At 42.1% G+C, this 21,941-nt stretch overlaps 4 non-coding genes across 4 annotated transcripts; 2 read left to right on the top strand and 2 right to left on the bottom strand.

Annotated features, from left to right (window-relative positions):
* Nucleotides 1-966: 966 nt before the first annotated feature.
* Nucleotides 967-1,057, bottom strand: trnay-gua (transfer RNA tyrosine (anticodon GUA)). The gene is given in 2 exon segments: nt 967-1,002; nt 1,021-1,057. It is a non-coding gene; the product is annotated as a tRNA-Tyr (tRNA).
* Nucleotides 1,058-6,892: 5,835 nt separating this feature from the next.
* Nucleotides 6,893-6,974, top strand: trnas-aga (transfer RNA serine (anticodon AGA)). The gene has a single exon. It is a non-coding gene; the product is annotated as a tRNA-Ser (tRNA).
* A 4,174-nt stretch (nt 6,975-11,148) lies between these two features.
* Nucleotides 11,149-11,220, top strand: trnap-ugg (transfer RNA proline (anticodon UGG)). The gene has a single exon. It is a non-coding gene; the product is annotated as a tRNA-Pro (tRNA).
* Nucleotides 11,221-15,635: 4,415 nt separating this feature from the next.
* trnap-ugg (transfer RNA proline (anticodon UGG)) lies at nt 15,636-15,707 on the bottom strand. The gene has a single exon. It is a non-coding gene; the product is annotated as a tRNA-Pro (tRNA).
* Nucleotides 15,708-21,941: the final 6,234 nt, after the last annotated feature.

Here is a 21,941-nt window from a genome sequence, read left to right as displayed (position 1 = left end):
GGTGACGCTAGGAATACTCACAAAACGAACTGGCAACAAGAGGGAGGAAACACACAGACTTTATACACAGGAGGGCGGGAAGACAATAGGACACAGGTGAAGCACATTAGGGCGGAGCAGGTAATCACATGAGGGGGAAGGGAGCACACATGAGGAAGGAGAAGTCACCAGACCTGAAACACAAGGGAAAAGACAAGTACCAAAATAAATCAGGAAGTAACTAGTAAAACTCAAATTAATGCAAACAGAAAATAAACTACCAAAATAAAAGCCCAGACTCAAAACCCTGACAGCACTACTACATTTTTTAAACAAAGATCTACAGCAGGGGTCTCAAACTCAACTTACCCGGAGGGGCGATGGGGGTCGAGGCTGGGTGAGGCTGGGCCGCATCAAGTATTCCACAAAAAAGCATTCAAATATTCCAAAATACAACTGGTCCGATCTTCTCAATCTTCCAGGTCAGAATAGGGATGCAAATTATCGAGGAATTCATTCATCGTAAATTGATATGCAGCGATTTTCCCTCAGTTTCACTAAGATTAAAAGCCAAACATTGTTTACTAAATAAAAACTGCATGTCATATTCCTTAATGAGTGATTTGCTGTACCATTGGGGTCCTAAAGGACCGGTGACACCTATGTCACCGTGGGTCCTTAAGGAAACAGGCTGGTTTGTTTGTAGGTGATTTTGTGTTTACAGACGCAGAGCTAGCAAATTTTAAAAAGGCTCTATCGACTTGCTAAAGGTAAGATTTGACCAGTCAAGGATTGGAATGACTACATAACACATCCTTCATTACATAAACGTGTTGTAAACACATGTATTGGACAAATGCACTTCAGATAAAAAATCAAATCAGATAAAAATCATTGTGACATATATGTCACATCGGCTCTTTAGCCAAAAAATCGGTGAAAAAGTGATGTGACATTATGATGAAACTCTCGAGGGTTAAAAGCCTCTCCTTCGAGCCGGATTTGAACCAGCGACCTAAGGATTTCAGTTTTATTGTCTCACTACAGTCCTCCACTCTACCAACTGAGCTATCAAAGGGTGGGCTGAGAAAGAAATGCTCGAGCACAGCCGAGCGTTCATAGTTGACTCAAACACGGGTCATCTGTGCTTGATTTGAAAGTCAGGATTGGGGATTGGATTTGTGTGTTCATAAAGACCTGAAAAAAATCAGACCAGATTTTCATCATCCTGGAATGCAGCTTAAGACTTTGTGGTAGTATGACCACTTTACATCTTGACCATACTAGAATAGAATAGAATATATACTTTGAGGCAAGGCGTCTGGACTTGTAGAGTTTTCTTGAAGACGTTTCTCTGCTCATCCAAGCAGCTTCATCAGTTCTAACTGTTTGGTGGGAAACATGGTTTATATGTGGTTGCAGACCTCAGTGGGTGGGTCTGGGTCAAACTTAGAAACAATAGCACTAAATGTTTCCATAACTACCTGTGATGATCTGGCAGGTGTGTCTAACGACTGGCTAACGACTATGAAACTGCCGGAGGGGGACTGGTTGACAGCCCTTTGTTCTTGCTGTGAGTATGTGCAAACTTCCTGGGAATGGACAGAATCACTGCATTGTATGCTTCCTGGGGAAGCCACTCCAGCCAGGTATCCACCCTGAAGGACGGTGCCACAGGAAGTTAAAAGGCACTTTGACTCTGGTGGGACCCGAACCCACAACCTTTGAATCACTTCTCCTATTTAAGTCCAATGCACTATCCAGCATCCAACACCATCACAATGAACACCGGGACTCCCCAAGGATGTGTGCTGAGCCCCCTCCTCTTCACTCTGCTGACCCATGACTGCACGTTAAAGTTTGTGGACGACATCTCCAGTGGAGATGAAACAAACTACAGGAATGAGATGCACCTTCTGGCCGAGTGGTGCAGAGACCACAACCTCTCCCTCAATGTGGAGATAACTGGGATAATTTGTATATCGGCTCGAAGGAACACTAGTTAGCTTTCTGATGGTGTCACTCTTAAAACTGAACACCAAACCGTTTTGCCTGTAGATCCAGTTATTTGGCAAGAGTGCTGGTCATTCTTCCATTAAAACATCATGTAAAACCAAAAACAGAGAAGCAGAGCAGCCATATTGTGTAACTCGCCACCATCTCCACATCTTTGACATCATACACATAAAAATTATACTGTGTTTAGAGCAACTTCTTGTGATTCTGACGGTGTTCTTATTTTTGGTATGAAGGCTTCGGTTTGGACAAAAAGAGAAGTTGTTTGGAGGGTGCAACCCCCATTAAAATACATGGGATCTGCCCTGACAGGAGTGAAAGGAGAATCACACAGGTGTCTTAATTAGGGTACTCATTACTCTCTCATTACTCAGGAAACTAGAACAAGTATTAGGGAGTGCTCTCAAGTGCTCTCTAAGCAAAATAAAAAATAGCTTGGTTTCTATGGTGACCCCACAGGCTGCAACAAAACACCACTACAGGTGCTGGTCATATAATTAGAATATCATCAGAAGGTTGATTTATTTCAGTAATTCCATTCAAAAGGTGAAAGCTGTATAATGCAAACATTCATTCCACACAGACTGAAATATTTCAAGTGTTTATTTCTTTTAATTTTGATGGTTATAACGGACAACCAATGAAAACCCCACATTCAGTATGTCAGGAAATGAGAATATGTGAAAAGGTTCAATATTGAAGACACCTGGAGCCACTCTAACCAGATAATGAACTCAAAACACCTGCAAAGGCCTTTAAATGGTCTCAGTCTAGTTCTGTAGGCTGCACAACCACAGGAAGACTGCTGACTTGACAGTTGCCCAAAAGACGACCATTGACACCTTGCACGAGGAGGGCAAGACACAAAGAGGCTGGCTGTTCACAGAGCTCTGTCCAAGCACATTAACAGAGAGGGAAGGGGAGTACAAGCAAGAGGGAGTACAAAGTGTTCTGCCCAAACAGGGACTTGAACCCTGGACCCTCAGATTAAAAGTCTGATGCTTCCAATACTTCACTAGTACACTTCATGTAGTGCAGTGAGTCCTGATTGACTTGCAATTGACCCTTTATACAAGGGAGATTAGCTCAAATGGTAGAGCGCTCGCTTAGCATGTGAGAGGTAGCGGGATCGATGCCCGCATCCTCCAGCCTGCATTTTAGGAGGGAGGGTGTAGCTGGATGGATGAGGATGGATGGATAATGTAGTGGACTCCACCCAGCAGATCAATTCCCAGAGGTTACAGCATCATTTATTAGCTGAGTTTCCCCTCAGGGAAGCTGCTGTTTACAAGCTGTTTACAGAGAGAAGCAAGAAAACAACAGTCAGCATCATCTTCCATAAAAACACATGACAATAACGTGTGAGACAGAGAGTTTATGATCAGTGCTCCCCCTGCTGGTTAGGACATATGATGACATTTTAAATGTACCAGTCAAAAGTCACTCAGTGGTTTGTCTTTGTTTTTATGACTTTCTACATTGTAGATTCATCCTGAAGACATCAGAGCTATGAAGGAACACATGTGGAATATGTTTGATGTTTGACATTCTTCCAAGCAGCCAGCTTTTGCTTTGATGACAGCTTTGCACACTCTTTGCATTCTCTCAATCTGAACTGAACCACCAATGCTGTGCAATGCTGACATCTAGTGGTGGAATTGCAGGCTGCAGCTTCCTCATTCCAAAATCAATCCTCCTCCACATAAAGTCAGAAGCGGAGCGGCTGTTCAAAATAAAGGAGGAAGCACACACTCTGCAGGCTGCAAGGAAAGGAGCAGAGGACAAAACAAGAGAGGGAAGAGTCTGTGACACAGCTCAGCCTCATCTTACTGCACCACTGTTTGTCTTTTTCACATTGTATCACAGAACACTTTTAGAGACGCAGGCTTCACGTCACTACAGCCTCCTTCATGCTGCAGCCTGAATGTTCACTGAGTCGCTCTGCGTACAAACGTCTGCTAAATGAGTTACAAACGTCAATATAATGACGTGATATAAAACGTAAACGTATAAAAACGTGAATGAAGCTGTAAAGTAGCTTGTTAGCTCATGCAGCAACAGTGTGTAGCTGCTATGCTAATGCTACTTTAGCTTGTTTAGCATTAAGCTAAGTGCTGCTGTTACAACTTACTGTTAAGAGTTAATGACCTCTAAACCACAGCAGGAAAAACTAATGTATGTATTTAGTCAATTTAGTGTTTATTAATGCTCAGGTGTTTCTCTGTAAATGACAAGCTAGTGAATTATTGTCATATAGTTGTTATTTTATGGCTTTTTTAAATGTTTTCAGGTGCTGTGCTTAAACACCTGTCTGTGTCTCCTCATGAAGATGCCACAGCCTCCACAGATGAAGGTATAATCTGGATTATTTACAGTGTTAGTTATCAGGCTGATCATTATGGTCTTATACCACACAGGTCATGTGGAGCCCTGTGAGGAAACTCCAGAGGACGTCCCAGCAGCAGTCCAACACCTGAGAGCCTCCACTCCTTCCTCTGCTCCTCCAGCACCTGACCTGGTAACAGAGGAAGGTTCCAAGGTGTCCAGGTCTCACTGATGATCCTGCACTGTGGACAAACTTAATAATAACAATACTAGTCATCATATCTTGTGTTGTCAGTGGTGGAGGAAGTACTGATGTTTAGTACTTCAGTGAAAGTACAATTACCCAGCAAAATATATACTCAAGTAAAAGTAGATGTGCTACATCAATGATCCTACTTAACCAAAGTCGTAAGTACTTACTTTCAATTTCCAAGAGTTTAAAACAAGGCAACGGGACTCAAGGATTGTTTTTTTTAACTTGGGGATACATAAAAAATACATGAAAAATTACCTATGTACAGTAACAAAGTACAAATACTTAGTTACTTTCCACCACTGTGGACAGTCTTCAGAGAGTACATATTTCTATGATGTATTTTGATTGTTTTTTTATGTTTGATTATTTGTTATGTTTCCTTAAGATAATATTTTCATATGTGTGTTCCACATTATTTAAATAAAAGGTTGCTTATATAATCATCACTGTACATGTCTTTGTGTTTGGGGCGGCATTTCTATAGAATCTAGTAGCCCGTAGGGCCCCAGTGTTACCTTCTTGCCTAGGGCCCCTATAGTGTCAAGCAACGGCTCTGTCAGCGTCCGTATGCAAATGAGTCAGCACAGCGTAACTCTCTGTCTAAAAGCTGAGATGTGAGGGTCCGAGCGTACGTCACTGCAGCTCAGAGCACAACAAGAAAAACACACAGGCGCGGCATGTGAAACAGAAAATTGTACATACACATTTCAAATTGTTATGCAGAATAACGTGTGAGTAACAAACCGCTGCATCTGTATTATGTGATTATTGCGAGCTACAGCGCTATATGCAGCGAGTAATCAAACTATATACAAAGTTGTTCCTTCACAACAATAAAGTTCAACTTAACTCACTGTTTTACTCCTGTTACCTTTTTATTTACGTACTGGTATGTTTTAGCGTAGCATGCGCCTTATAATACGATGTGCCTTGTGTATGTGCTGAGGACAGAAATAGACCCTGTAACAGACACTGCGCCTTATAAATCTGATGGTCGCGAAAATACGGTACTCACGCTGGCTCCATCTGGTGGACCATTTGTATATTACTACAGGTTTCATAGTAGGCCCTTCTCATAGAATTATTATGTAGCTCCCTCTGGTGGACACTATATATATATACTCACGCTGGCTCCCTCTGGTGGACCATTTGTATATTACTACAGGTTTCATAAGCTGTGTCCCAATTAAGGGACACATTTTAAGGCCACGTACGTCACAACGCTGCGCAAAGGCTGGGTCCTTCAAATGCGTCCTCCAAATGCGTCCTCCTTTTGCCTGAATTTGGAGGATCTACTTTTTGTCCAATAGTACAATGACGGACCAAGCGAGCGGCAGCGGCACCAGCACCGGCAGGAGTGCCGAATTCACATTTAAATGTAAGTAAAGGGCAGTAATTCGAGGGATTTTTAAAATGCTAGTAGTGACAGCGGCAATAAAAAAATGAGTTTTATATTTACAAACATGACGTCCTGTTGACACGAGGCGCTGTAAACTAAACGCTTTGATTGAATGTTGTTTCTTGTTGTTTACTGTAGTATAGTATAAAGTATAGTTCACGTGAGGAGCAATATTATGGTTATTATATCAAACGGTCATTCTGCCTGTTGTCATTTTGTTGTAGGAGGAGCAGAGGGAAACAGAAGAAACCTGACAATTGATAACGGAGGAGATGAGGCTGGAGAGGGAGGGAGAGGAGAAAGAGAGAGAGGGAGAGAGAGAGAGAGAGAGAGAGGGAGAGAGGGAGTAACTTCAACAGAGCGGCTTCCAAACAGCTTAAAATATGAAAAGCTATAAAATATGTATGTAATAGGTCAACACACACTGCTTGTAACAGGGATAATAAGTAAAGTTCTTTACAATAAATTCACATTCACATTTTATTATCACTTCACACATGGCACAGTATATATGGCAGAGAGTTAAAGGTGGAATATGTAGTCAGAGTTAATACCACATATTGACACTAGGTGGCAGCACTTCAGCCTCCATCCACTGCTGCACTACCAGCACCACTCTCAGTGCTTTTTGTTTCCATTGACTGTACAACATGATTCAATCCATGTTATTTATATGACAAACTATGTGTAGCGTTTCTATGTGTGTAGCTGACATGTTGCTCAGCTTCCATTGGACACATATACTAGATGGAAGCTGCAGCAGGATTGGCTGATGACTGATCACAGGTGTGAACAATCAAACCTGCGAATGAAATGGAAAACAAGTAAAGGAGAGCCAACACCAAACTGGACAAGACCATGCACTCATGGACAGAACCAACCTGGGTCATCAGACTCTTCATCGTTACCTTTCGCCGGTTGTTGTGGCCGAGTGGTTAAGGCGATGGACTAGAAATCCATTGGGGTTTCCCCGCGCAGGTTCGAATCCTGCCAACAACGGTTCTTTTCATCTCCAAGATCACTTTATGCCCCTCCATCGTTTACACTTAACAAGTCTGATGTGTTAACAACGAGCTCTATGAAAAAGTTCATCTTGACCAGTCAGAGTGCTGCCATTTATATTGACTGTCTGAGGACCAAACCCTGGCACAGTCCATCTGACACTTCCAAAAACTATCATTTTAAAAACGCTGGACCGAGAGCAACTGGTGTGCAGTGAGGAGGCAAAGGATAAAACGTCCCAGCACATTTCAAACCCAGTTTCACCCTGAGGCAGAGACTGCTTCACCTTAAGGACAAAACACCTAGGGAAGGCAGATCTCAAGGTACTACAATAGTCAGAATGATTCATCATGTGGTGACCAGATGAAAAATCTCATCTCTGGCTCAAGACTTGAGACTTGTTGAGATAGCATAGACAGACACACTCTCAGTCTGTCCACATCAGTGTCAGGATGGCCGAGCGGTCCAAGGCACTGCGTTCAAGCTGGGGAACATTCGTCCGTCTAAGATGGGGAAGAAGGGGGGAGAAGGGGGGAGAAGAAAAGAAGAGGAAAAAGAGGGGAAAAGGGAAAAATGAAAAAAGAAAGGAAAGTTGTGGAAACATATCTAATTTATGTACGTATTTCAGGATGCAGAAACTCAAATTGACACTTTTAGGATTTTACTTTGGACCACAGCTTGGATTCGAACCGGCAACCACAGGAATGCTAGTGTTGATCTGCATCTGCTACATTTTTGGCATCATTTTTACAAATGGACATATGGATAAACGTTTTAACAGTCTGCCTAAAGTAAACGGAGTGTTACTATTAAGCAGGGACTCTCCCGTGTTGTACTCTATTTACCTTTGTTGCATAATACAGACCACAGACACTTGAATGAGACTGTTTCGGGTTTATTAACTCAAAATCATATTTTCTTACATCCCAAATAACGCTGTAATCCGACCCATATTTACAAATAAATGTCCCTTCAGTCCCAATCAAAAAGTAACAGGCAAACAGACGAACAAACAAAAAACTCCTCCTGGTGAACCCCACGCGGGATCCTCTCTCTCCCTGGGCGATCCTTGTCCATAAAAAAATGGTTATTGTCCGTATTTTTTTTTCGCATCACGGGTCCCTCTTACTCTCCCCGTTTTCCCGTTTTCCTTCACCTGTCTGCCACCGCTGTCCTTGGCGTCTCTCCTCCCCTGATGACAGTCCTTCGTCTCCTTTCACCCACAGCATGTCAGCTGGCAAAATAGATCACCCGACCCCCGCTGTCCTCACAACAATATAAAATAAAATATTACAAAGAATGCCGTTGCCTTGAGTGGCCTTTCTCTATAGGTAATAGGCATTAAGGGACAATGTTTATTTACAGGAAGACATTTCTATATGGCAATACACCATAAAATCTAAATAAAAACATTACTTATGTGGTAGTGCTTAAACGTGGGTGGAAATACTTTGATTCTCAGGTTTAAAACACTGCACCTTAAATAACATTAGTAAGCACCGAGTGGCAAAACAAAATCCACTTTGTGTAACGGCCGTAACTCAACAAATCTATAAAAACGTCAACACAGTACAAGAGTTTACATGACACACAAACATAAACTAGTGTCACACGGCACTGTAGCAAGTGTTTAATTACCGTACCGACTGTTTTTCTCGCTAGCTAGTGCAGAATGAATGACGACCGGTATGCGCCATACTGATTCTCTGCTCCAACATTTGTCCACTGTGATTGGTCAAATGTTGGAAATGTTGGACAGTGGGGAAGAAATCCGCTAGCTGATTGGGCGCACCTCCAGCAATTGAAGGCTTGTGATTGGCTCTTGTGTCCAACATTTTCCAACATTGTACGGACGATCCTTCGCCAGCTGGCGTTCAGGTTGCAGTCTCCACTGGAGGCGTGGGTTCAAATCCCACTCCTGACAGTTCTGTTTATTTCCTCTGGAGGGGAAATAAGTAATCATTTAAGACATTGACTGACTTAGATTCTAACCCAGACCACAGAAGCCAATTGGATGATTTCATCTGATATGATGAGACATTACACCAAACCTACAGGGGTTCTTCCTGTTTTTTCTTGCCACTGTTGCCCTTAAGGAGGTTCAGTCTCTGGCTCTGATTGGATGACGTCACAGGCTGCTGTCAGGTTAGGGATTTAAGTCCGGAATTTTGTCTACCATTCTGGAATCCTGTCTACCATTCTGGCATGGATGGATGTCTATTCTGGTATGCTGCCGCTCGTTCTAGATTTCTGCCTTTCAATCTGGAATGATTTCTTTCAATATGGAATGCTTTTCATTCCATAATGCTGTCTTGCTGACTTTTGTCCCGGAATGTTGCCTTCCATGTCGGAATGCTGACTTCCATGACGTCACAGGCCGCTGTCGGGTTAGGGGTTTAATTCTGGAATTTTGTCTACCATTCCGGAATCCTGCCTATTATTCTGGAGTGGGTGGATGTCTATTATGGTATGCTGCCACTCATTCTAGATTTCTGCCTTTCATTTGGGAATACTTTCTTTTATTCTGGAATGCTTTTCATTCCAGAATGCTGTCTTGCTGACTTCTGTTACGGAATACTGACCTCTGTTCCAGAATACTGACTGTTATTCCGGAATTCTGCCTATCCTTCTGGAATAATGATGTCTATTCTGGTATGCTGCCACTTATTCTAGATTTCTGCCTTTCATTGCGGAATTTTGACTTTCATTCCGGAATGCTGTCTTTCATTCTGCAAATGTGCTCTTCATTCTGTTATGCCGATGTTTGTCCCGGAATGTTGCCTTCCATTCTGGAATGGTAACTTCCATTCCAGAATACTGGACCTCATCTCAAGGCATCACAATAGTCAGAATGATTCATTATGTGGTGACCATGAATGCAGATATAAACTCTCATCTCTGGCTCAAGACTTGTTGAGATAGCACAGAGACACTCTCAGTCTGTCCACATCAGTGTCAGTGAAGATTTCAGATTGTTTAAATAGAGAAGCAAGAAAACAAGTCAGCCTTATCTTTCACAAAAACACATGACAATAACATGTGAGAAAGATAGTTTTATGTTCAGTGCTCCCCCTGCTTGTTGGGACAATTGTAGAGCACCTTCCTAATAAAGTAAACAGCGTAGAATGGACAGTGAAGGCTTGTAGTCTCAAACGACCATGTGATCGTGAACACAGCCGGCTTGGAAGCAATTCAACCTGTGCCATGTTGGCACGTGAGTACTTGCTCAGCTGTCGGCAACTTTCTGTGATAGCTGTCTGTCAAACGGAGACTCCAGAATAGACATCAGTATTCTGGAATGATAGGCAGAATTCCCGAATAACACTCTGTATAGTGGAACAGAAGTCAGCAAGACATCATTCTGGAATGAAAAGCATCCCAGAATGGAAGAAAGCATTCCCAAATGAAAGGCAGAAATCTAGAATGAGAGCATCCTGGAATAGACATCCATCCACCCACTCCAGAATGATAGGCAGGATTCTGGAATGGTAGACAAAATTCTGGGATTAAACCCCTAACCCAACAGCGGCCTGTGATGTCATGGAAGCATGCGTTCCAAAATGGAAGGCAACATTCCAGGACAAAAGTCAGCATAACAGAATGAAAAGCAGATTTGCAGGATGAAAGACACCATTCCAGAATGAAAAGCATTCCATAATGAAAGTCAAAATTTTGGAATGAAATGCAGAAATCCAGAATAAACAGTAGCATTCCAGTATAGACATCAGTATTCCGGAATGATAGGCAGAATTCCAGAATAACATCATAACGTCATTTAATCAATAGGGCTCGACCGATTAGCTCGATCCCCATACGGCCAATCTGTGTTTTCATTGTTGAAGCGTGGACATGCCTGTTTCACTTACTGTGTGCTGGTTGGTACATTGGACTCAAGGATTGGTTTTTGAAGACACTCCTCCAAGTGGTGTCTTCAGTTCTGCTACTATTCTGGTTGGGAATCTGAGTTTTATGTGTTCAGGATCTCTGTGGGTGGATCTTGCAGGAAATCAGACTTTTAATCTGAGGGCCCAGGGTTCAAGTCCCTGTTCAACACTATATATTCCTAACCAGAAATCTTTGTACATATCGTTACCAATGTCAAACTAAGAAAAACATGTGCTTTGTGTTGTTCTTCCACCAACTGAAACATGAAAAGTAAAACGTCACATGTGGCTCGTTGGTCTAGGGGTATGATTCTCACTTTGGGTGCGAGAGGTCCCGGGTTCAAATCCCGGACGAGCCCTTATCTTTGAAATTCAGTAGATTAGATAGTCTGTCTCATGTTTACTTTTACAGGAATAATCTTCAACCCAAATAGGTTCATATTCCAATTTAGACCCTGTAAACAGCAGTCTGCTCAAACTCCTAGAAGCAATCATTCTAGAACTGATATTGTTTCTTCAAGAGAAGAAGTCTTTGCACTGAGGACTAACGGCGGAAGTAAAGGCTGCATGTAGACTCACTACTGAATAAGATGGATGAGCTGTTTGCACTGAACAATCAACAGAATTACCGTGAGTGCAGCTTATACATCTTCACAGAGACGTGGCTCACTGATATGAGACTGGATGCTAACGTGGATCTACCAGGCTTTACTGCTGTGAGAGCCGACAGAGACATGAACGCTTGTGGGAAGAGCAGAGGTTCATCATATATGTGAATGAACGCCCAGGACATGTCTCAGTGAAAAAGGTACTGTGTTGTCAGGACTTGGAACTGTTAGCCTGCGGCCATATTACTTGCCGAGGGAGCTAAGTCATGTGATCGTGCTCTGTGTTTACGCCCCACCGAGCGCGGACGCATCAGCTGCCTATGAGAAGATACACACAGTAACAGCAAGACTGCAGACAAAGCACCCCGAGGCGTTTATGGTTCTGGTTCACCTGCAGCCACAGTACACCCCCTGGTCAAAAGGATGTCTAAAACCACACGTTCAATCAGGAAGTGGTCACCTGAGGCAGAGGATGGTCTGAGGGACTGCTTTGACACCACTGACTGGGATGTAATGCTAAAAACACATGTTGAGGACATAGGGGAGCAGACTCACTGCACTCAAAAAACTGATTCAAGCCCCTCTTAGAGGTGAAACATTATTATTTTGTTTGTCTTATGAAAATGTTATTAATTCCAACAATACCCAAATATGTTTAGCAGATGTAACATAAATATATATTTGCTTTGACTCCCGTGGCCCTCTCAAACCGAATGAGTTCAACTAGCAGAGCAAGAGCATGAGCAGGAGATCAGCCTCTGTCCTACCCGCCATCTGCCTCTGCTTGAAACTACTGTTGGTAAGTTTTCTGTCTTCTATTCAATAAGTTTATTATCTTTATGTGAAACAATATGCATGCCTTAAGATAAATGGACCTTGAGCTTAAGAAGAAATGTCAGTCATTGTTCATGTTGGGGTAGACAGGCTACAAGCAGCTAAGATTAGTTAGCATTCGTTGTAGCTAACGTCTATGGTCACGTCATATAGCTGTCAGAGGTAAGTGGTAAACACGGTTAGTACTTGGAGTTTTCTACACAGGCACGTTGAATTCATCCTTAACACACTGAGAGCACAGCTCGCCGCCAGCTAACGCAATCCAAAAGTGCTTGGCTTTACTTTTGTAGTGTAGCTGACAGGCTAACGTTAGCCCAGAGCTAACGCTCTGTGTTAGCCTAAGCAGCACTTGTATGCAGGGGTACAGCCCCCCCCCCCCCCCCCCCCCACATTTAGTGAGTAGGAAACTCCACCTAATGCTGTCTCGATTGCTCGTGAAAAACTCCGTTCCACTAAGTTCGTAAGAGAATAACCTCACCGCTGAAATCCATCCTCCATGTTTTCCTGGTTGCCACAGCGCTGCAATACTAGGGGTGGGCGAATCGATCTAAATATCGATAGTATCGATACCAAAGTTAGGATCAGTAATTACTCGATACTAAGATAAGATAAGATAAGATAAGATAAAACTTTATTAATCCCGAAGGAAATTCTTGTGCCAGAGGTATCAAGTTACAATAAATGCAGTTAAGTACAGAGTATAAGAGTATAAGTGTCACTATAATCCAAAAAGAGTACAGTACGCGGTATGAGCACAATATATGATACATGGATACAATATGGAGATGTAAGGTGCTAAGTAAACATAATATAGGAATGACAGTGATGCCTGACATGATTATCTAGCTCCTCTCCCTACAGAAAGGGGAGGAGTTATACAGTCTGATGGCCACTGGCAGGAAGGACCTCCTGTGGCGTTCTGTGCTGCTCCTCGGTAGTCTCAGTCTACCGCTGAATGTGCTCCTGTAGGACAGCAGTGTGTCGTGCAGGGGGTGAGACGTGTTGTTACGAATACTGAGGAGTTTTCTCAGTATCCTCCTCTCCGTCACCTCCACCACAGACTCCAGCTCCACTCCCAGCACCGAGCCAGCCTTCCTAATGAGCTTGTTGAGTCTGTTGGTGTCGGCCGTCTTCATCCTGCTGCCCCAGCACACTACAGCGTAGAAGATGACGCTGGAGACCACCGAGTGGTAAAACATCTGCAGCATGGTCTGGCAGACGTTAAAGGACCTGAGTCTCCTCAGTAGATACAGGCGACTCTGTCCCTTCCTGTATATTGCCTCTGCGTTTGTGGACCAGTCCAGTTTGTGGTCAATGTGGACACCCAGGTATTTGTAGCTGTCCACAATGTCCACGTAGGTACCCTTGATGCTGACCGGGTTAGGGAGTGTCTGGTGCTTCCTGAAGTCCACCACCAGCTCTCTTGTCTTTGTGACATTCAGCTGCAGGTGGTTCTGTCCGCACCACTCCACAAAGCTGTCCACCACACTCATATACTCCGCCTCCCGACCTCTGCTGGTACAGCCCACAATGGCAGAGTCATCCGAGAACTTCTGCAGGTGGCAGGACTGTGAGCAGTGTCTGAAGTCCGATGTATAGAGTGTGAACAGGAATGGAGACAGTACAGTACTAGCGTGGTGAGATCGATATTTCTGTGGAAGTTTCTCTTCTATACCTTCAGCAACTTTACTCGTATTTACTCGCGGTGCAAACAGCGCTGCTCTCTCACTCTACTCAGTGCGCAGGCACACTCCGCCCCTCCCCCTCCTTCTCCACTCTGCCGGAGCAGACGGAGCTCCTGATTGGCTGTACAGCTAGCATCATGGAGATGACAGAGAGGAAGAGGAGCGCTGTTTGGAGTTATTTCACAGCGACAGATGAGAAGAAGAAACTGCTACTTGTGAGGTGTGCAGGAAAGTGACCTGCCACTGTGGAAACACAACTAATTTACACAAACATAATGCAGCAGAGCCCAAAGACCTCGAGCTGCAGAGTAAACAGAGAGAGGAGGAAGAGGCAGATCCCCAAACATGAACCAGAGACAGTGGTCACTGACAAAGGCTTTACTGCAAAACACAGGTAGATGATTTAAAAAAGTGAAGGTTGAGTAATTGAGTAATCTGCAGCATGAATTAATGCTGTCTTTCTGAGTGCTGTGATAAGACATGGATCGTTATCACAAGGAGCATTGCTGACATGATTGTGAAGTTAAAATTTCAAACTTATACAGTTCTGCACATTTGTTTGCAGCTTGATTTATTAACAAATGTTTCTTGTGTATTATTATTCTGCCAATCACGATAATCTATTTAAGGGCAAAAAAGAAGGCAAAAAAAATTATTTATGATCATGAAATTTCAATGTAAAAGTATCGGTATTGGTATCGGTGATACTGGCCCTGTATTTACTTGGTATCGGATCGATACTGAAATCTTCAGTATCGCCCACCCCTATGCAATACCGTTACTATAGTAACGGACCTAACAAAGCCAGTGGTTTCTTCGAGCGAGCGTAAAACACCGTAAAGAGAATCGTCAGTGCTGGTCGACGCTGGAGGAGGTGACGTCAGTGTCATCCCACAAAGTCCAGCTCATGCTGAAGCCTGACTGTTTGTCACATGGCCCCAGGTGACGTTAGGTTGATGTTAAATCAACTTAGAAAAGTTGGGAGGAAGCTGCTGTTTACTTTCAGTTACAGTAGACGGTATTATTTGTCTGATGACATGTTGTTGCCTTTTCTGCTCCCTCCCCACACACAATGGACATGAGGAGATTCCCAACAAAGACACGGAGAGTTAGAGTTGTTTTCAGCATTAACCCATATTGTAATAGCCCCTGTTACCCTGCTAGCTTAAGCCTCGCCTAGCCAGTGCACATAGCCACCTGCTCCTACTCTTATCAGCAAGAATAAAATACGTGTGATGGACCGTCAGGACACAGTGGAGCATTATATGAACAGGAAACACTGATGTAGCAGATGAGGCAGGGCGTCATTATAAACACATCCACAAGGTTTGTTGTGAATTCAGCAGTTTTATAAGCAAATAAAAATAAGGACATGCATCTTTTTGTAAGTTAGTATTTTTAGTGTTTCAGTATTATCTGCATTAAGCAGTTTTGGTTCATTCTCTACTTTCACTCCTGCCTTACAGCCCCTGTACTTCTTCCTCAACTCTCCCTGGACATTGGTCCTCAGTGCAGTGCAGTTCTAGAATGATTGCTTCTGAGAGTTTGAGCAGACAGCTGTTTACAGGGACCAAGTTGGAATATGAACGTATGTGCTGTAAATGTAAACATGAAGCAGCCATCCTATCTACTGAAGTTCAAAGATGAGGGCTCGTCCGGGATTTGAACCCGGGACCTCTCGCACCCAAAGCGAGAATCATACCCCTAGACCAACGAGCCATGTGTGACATCTCTTTTTTCATGTTTCAGAAGAAAACAACACAAGAACAACACAAAGCACATGTTCTTCTTAGTTTGACATTGGTAAAGTTATGAACAAAGATTTCTGGTTAGGAATATAAAGCCGCTGCATTGAAGTTCATGGCCCAGCTGAACCACTTCTCAAAGAAGCTTCTGTAAGTTTCCCAGAACAAAGGAGGAACTTCAATATTAATGAAAGATTCACATGTTTATGTGATGCTCAGGATCAACATGAGTGTTGTGTGTTTGTGTTTTTTAACCCTATAGGAGGGCAGCTTACACGTTCTGAAGACAGGAGCCCAGCGATGTGGGAGTTTCATCCAACTTAATTTGGTATATTGAAATGCAAAGGTTTATGTCCTGGAGGAATGTTATGCACCTTACTGTTTCTACGTAGAGAAGATTGAAGCAAGGCGTCTGGACTGATGAAGCTGCTTGGATGAGCAGCGAAACGTCTTCTAGAAAACTCTACAAGTCCAGACGCCTTGCTTCAATCTTCTCTACGTATGATGACCTGGATGACTGAGAATCTTCATCAACATCTTACTGTTTCTATTTCTGCTGCATTTATTGGATGGAAAAACTCAATTTAATTGAGTTCATCCAGTGAGTATAGGTTAAACAAATGAGTGATATTTAATCACAATAAATATACAGCAACGCAGTGATTAATGTGATTAAAATTTTAATCATGTGACGGCACTAGTTCAAACGTGTGAGTTCAAAGAACAGATGACCTACCAGTGGATGTCATGGTCATGGTTTTCTGCAGAAAGTCTCGTTCGTTTTCTAACATGGCAACCTTCTCCTTTAGAGTTTTCTGTCAACAGGCTCTTGTTCGGACTTTTGCAACCCTCACCTCTCATTAAAGCTGGTTTCCAATGATGTGTGTCTGGGTGCGTACACACTGCCCATAGTTACTGACGGAGCCACTGCGTCACACCCCAGCTGATACATGACCGCACCAGGTGACTGCTGCTATGACCCATGTTGGTTGTCAGCGTTCCTTCCATTCCATTACAGCAGCATGAAAACAAGGTCCTGAGCAGCATAACAATAGATAAAGTAGAAATAAAGACTATGTACAGAGCAACCATAAGATATGCAGATATACAGATGAGAAATGTACAGAGATGTATTATGTCCTGTTATGATATCATGAAAAACTCTGAGTATTACACTGTAGGTGAGGATGTTATTGCACTAAGAGAAAAAACACTGTACTGTTTCCCCATCAGTGTCACTGTGTGTAAACATGGTGATAAAGTACAGAGGTTAGAGTACAGATGGACTGATGTTATACAGTCTGACCCCTGTCTGGACAAATGTCTGTGGCTGAAGGAGACACCCAAGGTCCCCACTGTCTCATGTTTTTATATTTGACTCATTTTCACAGCACTTCATTAGTTTGTTATCGTAATCAGCCACCATGTACAGGTGCATCTCCATAAATGAGAATATTGTGGAAAAGTTCAATATTATAAACTAATGATGTCACACTGTGATCAGATGATGAACTCAAAACACCTGCAAAGCAGACACAATCATGGGGAAGACTGCTGACTGGACAGATGTTGAATAAATAAAAAATAGTCAGTATGGTTATCCTCAGGAGCAATAATGGGAATATGACTCCCATCCATCACCCCTGCACACTGAGGGAACCCATCAAGACAGACAGTTATCAGGAGAGAAGGAGGAGGGTCTCAGGTTCTGAGGGCGACTCCAAACTGGCGTAGTAGTGTAGTAGTAGACCCACTAAAGGTTGTAGCAGTGGAAGTGAGTTGCGGATAAAACAACAGAAGTTGGCTGGTTCCATACCTGTATAAAACCTCAACCACGAAGGGACTCGAACCCCGCATAGTGTTCATAGTAAGAGTTTTTGTTGGTGCAGTAGCCAGCGCAAACACATAGACATATTCTCACTAACATGGGCACTGTAGATGTCTTTGTAAACAATAAATGGACAATATTTAACTTGTTTCTGAGCCTCTCTATCTTCAGTTAGCATAACTTTCAATGGACTTTGATTACTGTAGTGGTGCAGTATAATATAGTATTACTATGTCATAGCACTGTGTTGGTTTTCAATATCCTTTGATAATATAATCGTTATAATAATAATAATAATAATTTTGTGTGGTTAAAAATGTTGATCTCTTAATTTAACTAGAATGGCAGTTCCTGAAGAAACTGTGAGTGTGATTGCAGAGCTGTTTGCTGCAGCTAGCAGCACATGCAGCATGCTGCAGATGAAGCTTTAAAATTGCTGCAGCATGCTGAGTAGCTGAGAACCAGAAGCACGAGCACATCACAAAGCATGAGGCAGTACAGAGGCTGTAAAGCTTTATAGTGTTGTGACTTTCTATCAGAAGCATGTCACCAAGGCTGGACTGGCTGCCAGGTCTCACTTCTGAAGCCTGTACAGTGTAACAGATATCAGCTATTACAGGCGACCATTTCACACCTGAAAGCTGTGCTGTTGAAGTCATATCAGGTATTTCACAGAAGCATTTGAAAAACAGGATGGATTTATGTTGAGTAATACATATGTTTTCACTATAGCGCCCCCCCAGAGGCCAAACCGCATGAAACTTGGTACACTAAGTTTTAGTACTAGCCTACATAGGTGACCCCAAATTTGGCAGCTATATGTTACAGTATGCATCAGTTATAGTACATTAAGTACACATGGCCACGCCCACAAACGTTTATTAGCCAATAGCAATGAAACGCTATTAGATATTCCAAAATAAAAAATCTTACACTATTTAAAGTCCACTAATGTTTTGTCCAAAGTTTTTGACACTTTATATCTCACCACATGGTGGCGCTATGACTACAGTTTTAACTATATTTAAGTAAATACATCTTTTAAAATATGTTCAAAGTTTGATTGAATGTTTTATAGCGTCCTCTGTAGTAAACAGGGACTGATCGCTGCATTCACTCGCTTAAAATGCAATTGTAGCAGTAACTCTGCTACTGCTCCCATATATTGTATTGTGGGCCGTGTTGTATTTCTACGTAATGACGTCCGACTCAGACCAATAGCATCACTGTAACCTGGCAGTGCCAGTCTAGATGCGAGTGGGACACGAGTAGGAAAAGTTTGCTGTAATTCATGTTGTCATCTCTTCAAATTAAATGTACTGAATGTCGATCTATAGGAGCCAACTACCAAAGTCTTTATGTGTCGAGTGGATCATCTGAATTGATCTTAAACTACAGAACTGGTGAGTCTCATTACTGTTAGCTCAGCCGCTCATTCATTCCCATTGGGTAAGTTAGCCTAGCCGCTTCCATTGGTTTATATGGAGCGGTTAGCACAGGATATTATGAATTAACCCTCATGTGTTGTTCGGGACATTTTTGTCCTCTGAGAGAATTTTTCTGTTTATTTTGGCCATAACTTTGTCAATATGTGGACAAATTGAATCATTTTTCCTCAATAAGCTTAATTTTACATAAATTTTGTTAATATGATTTTAAAATTTTTCATAGGTCAATGGTACACTGTGGGCAAATTTTACCCCCTAATGTGTTGTTCGGGGACAAAAACGTCCCCTAACTTTAACGGTTTTAAAAATATATTAGATAAATATTTTTTTGAAATTTTTTTGCATAGACCTTTTAATTAACTTCAGTTCTAATCAACAGTAGTGAAAAAATCATTTTCCCCCAAGATTTTAACCCTTTAATCACCAATTTTATAAGGGGTGGTGCTGAAAATTGAAAAAAAAACACACAAAATGGCTCATTTTTAATAGAAAAGGTGAATGTGGACTGGATTCTTTTGAACCTTTATTACAGTCTTGGTCATGTCAAACATCAGTAAAAAAATTGACTTTATTGCATTATTAGTTTTTGCACAGCACTGGATTTTCTTTTTTTCTCCCATTTTGTCCCATAGACTTACATTATAAACACACTTTTTTTGACTGCACAGCCATGGCACTAAATAATCATGCATTCTTGATTGTTGGTGGTTTACCCTGTTGGTAGGAGGTAACATTTGTGATTTTTACAGTTAACAACTTAATTACCATATTAACCCTTTACCTGCAGGCCTGTGCTCATGTAGTGTAGTTTCTGGCTTGTATATGGAGTTATAGGGAGTATTTTAGCACATAACTGTGTGTCTACACACTGTGTGTGTATGCTAGAGTGTAAGGAATTAAAGATACATTGAAATATATAATAAATATCTAAATACCTAGATAGCATTTAAATCCCTGAGTTGTATCTAAAGAACATATTCACTACTGTATAAAACCTTTCCATAGTAAAGAGCAGGACATGAATGCACCAGTATGAATGTACAGTGTCTGAGTGACACTTCTACTCTTATACTCTGTACTTAACTGCATTTAATGTAACTTGATACCTCTGGCACAGGAATTTCCTTCGGGATTAATAAAGTCTTGTCTTGTCTTATCTTCCAGTTCAGTGTTCAGTAGTTTGATTGAAACAGGCAGGAATGACTTCCTGTGTCTCAGTGGTGCATCATGGGAGTCAGTTTTGTCAGGACCCTCCTGTCACCCACCTCCTGCACTGAGTCCAGAAAAAAGCCAGGTCTCTCTGACTATCCTTAACTGTGCTACACTGAATCAATGTGAGAGGTCTGTAAAGTATTTCTGTCTGACCTTTAATGTTTGATCATGTTTGATATTGCTACACTAGCAGAATTGATATTATAATATAGCAAATATTTATTTCCCAATTTGACTAATAGAATATCTATATTTGTATGTATATATTTGATGATATGAGAACTCTAATTTAGAACTATGTATGATATGATTTGTACTGCATTATTATTAGATAGATGGACTGTGTGCACATTAATTGGTCCTGTGCTGTGTGCAGGCCAGGGTTGATGGCGAGCTAGGATTGAGCTCTGCTTAGGCTCGAAGAATACGATTCAGCTCAAGGTCTGGATCTGGCCCAGATCTCTTCTGGTTGGAGGAGTGGTAGGAGGCTCCTGCAGCCCCCTTTATTTTGAACTTTTGTCCCCTCGCTGCGTGTGGCCCCCCCATTGCTGGGTTTGTTAACTGTGTGTCATTTAAATATATATGGTACTTCAGCAAATCTTCATCGCCCTGTCTCTCTTTTACTCATTCCCAGAGCTGCTCCTACACTTCTGAGCCACTACACTGAAGAAAATGGAAACACTGTGAATCTACAGAAACAATACTAGTATATCCAACACAAATCATTCATATTTCCTCTGTTAACATAACACACAAGTAATCTCCATGTATTTGCACACATTGTTAAATGTGCTAGATTCTCTTGTGTTGACTGAAAGTGACTCAATTAAATAAGAAATGTGATGTATTTAAGTTTCCTCACACCCGGAAATGGAATGTATTCAAAAACTGTGCCTGAAACAAAACAGCTGTTACTGGGTAATAAAAGAAGAAGAAGCCCTAATTTCAGCAGCAGCAACAGAGGAAGCCTTTCTGTCAAGAAGATTCAGCAGTCTCCTGTGGCTCTATCAAAGACCTGATTAGTGAAACAGTAAGTTTATTAATGATGATTATTCAATGATATACGCGACATTTGAACTGTATGTAATGCAACAGTCCGGCATTTATCACGTTCCTGTTTATATAGATTCCAGACTTTTTAGCGTGCTAATCCTTGCTAACAGGCTCACAACCTCTTGCTAGCTACCATATGCTGGGGGTCATGTCGAGTTTACCGTGAGACTTCAACAGAGGTTTACTGTATGTGTATAGTTAGTCTGGGTATGGAATTTGTCTCTTCAAAAACTAAGCGAGCAAATTGATGTGTAGCTGCTTCTGAGTATATTGAATTTAAAACACTTTAGCATGCTCTCTCTCTCTCTCTGTTTCTCTCTCTCTCTCTCTCTCTCTGTTTCTCTCTCTCTCTCTCTCTCTCTCTGTTTCTCTCTCTCTCTCTCTCTCTCTGTTTCTCTCTCTCTCTCTCTGTTTCTCTCTCTCTCTCTCTCTCTCTCTCTCTCTCTCTCTGCCAAATAGACTGGATGACAGCGTCACTCCGGTGCGTCGTAGCGTATAAAGTGCTTAATGTCCGGCCGTCAGATTTAATATGTCCCGCGGCTTCTGTCTTAAAATGTGTCAAACCAACAGGTAGTTCTTATTTTTTAATTCATTGTGTGCCGTTTACGGGATGTTCTGAGCAGACCACGGTCAGCTCGCTGTCTGCGTCGCCACGGTGCGTCACAGC

Source organism: Parambassis ranga, unplaced genomic scaffold (assembly GCF_900634625.1).
Source record: "Parambassis ranga unplaced genomic scaffold, fParRan2.1 scaffold_31_arrow_ctg1, whole genome shotgun sequence".
NCBI lineage: Eukaryota > Metazoa > Chordata > Actinopteri > Ambassidae > Parambassis > Parambassis ranga.
This window is presented reverse-complemented; position numbering and strand designations above follow the sequence as displayed.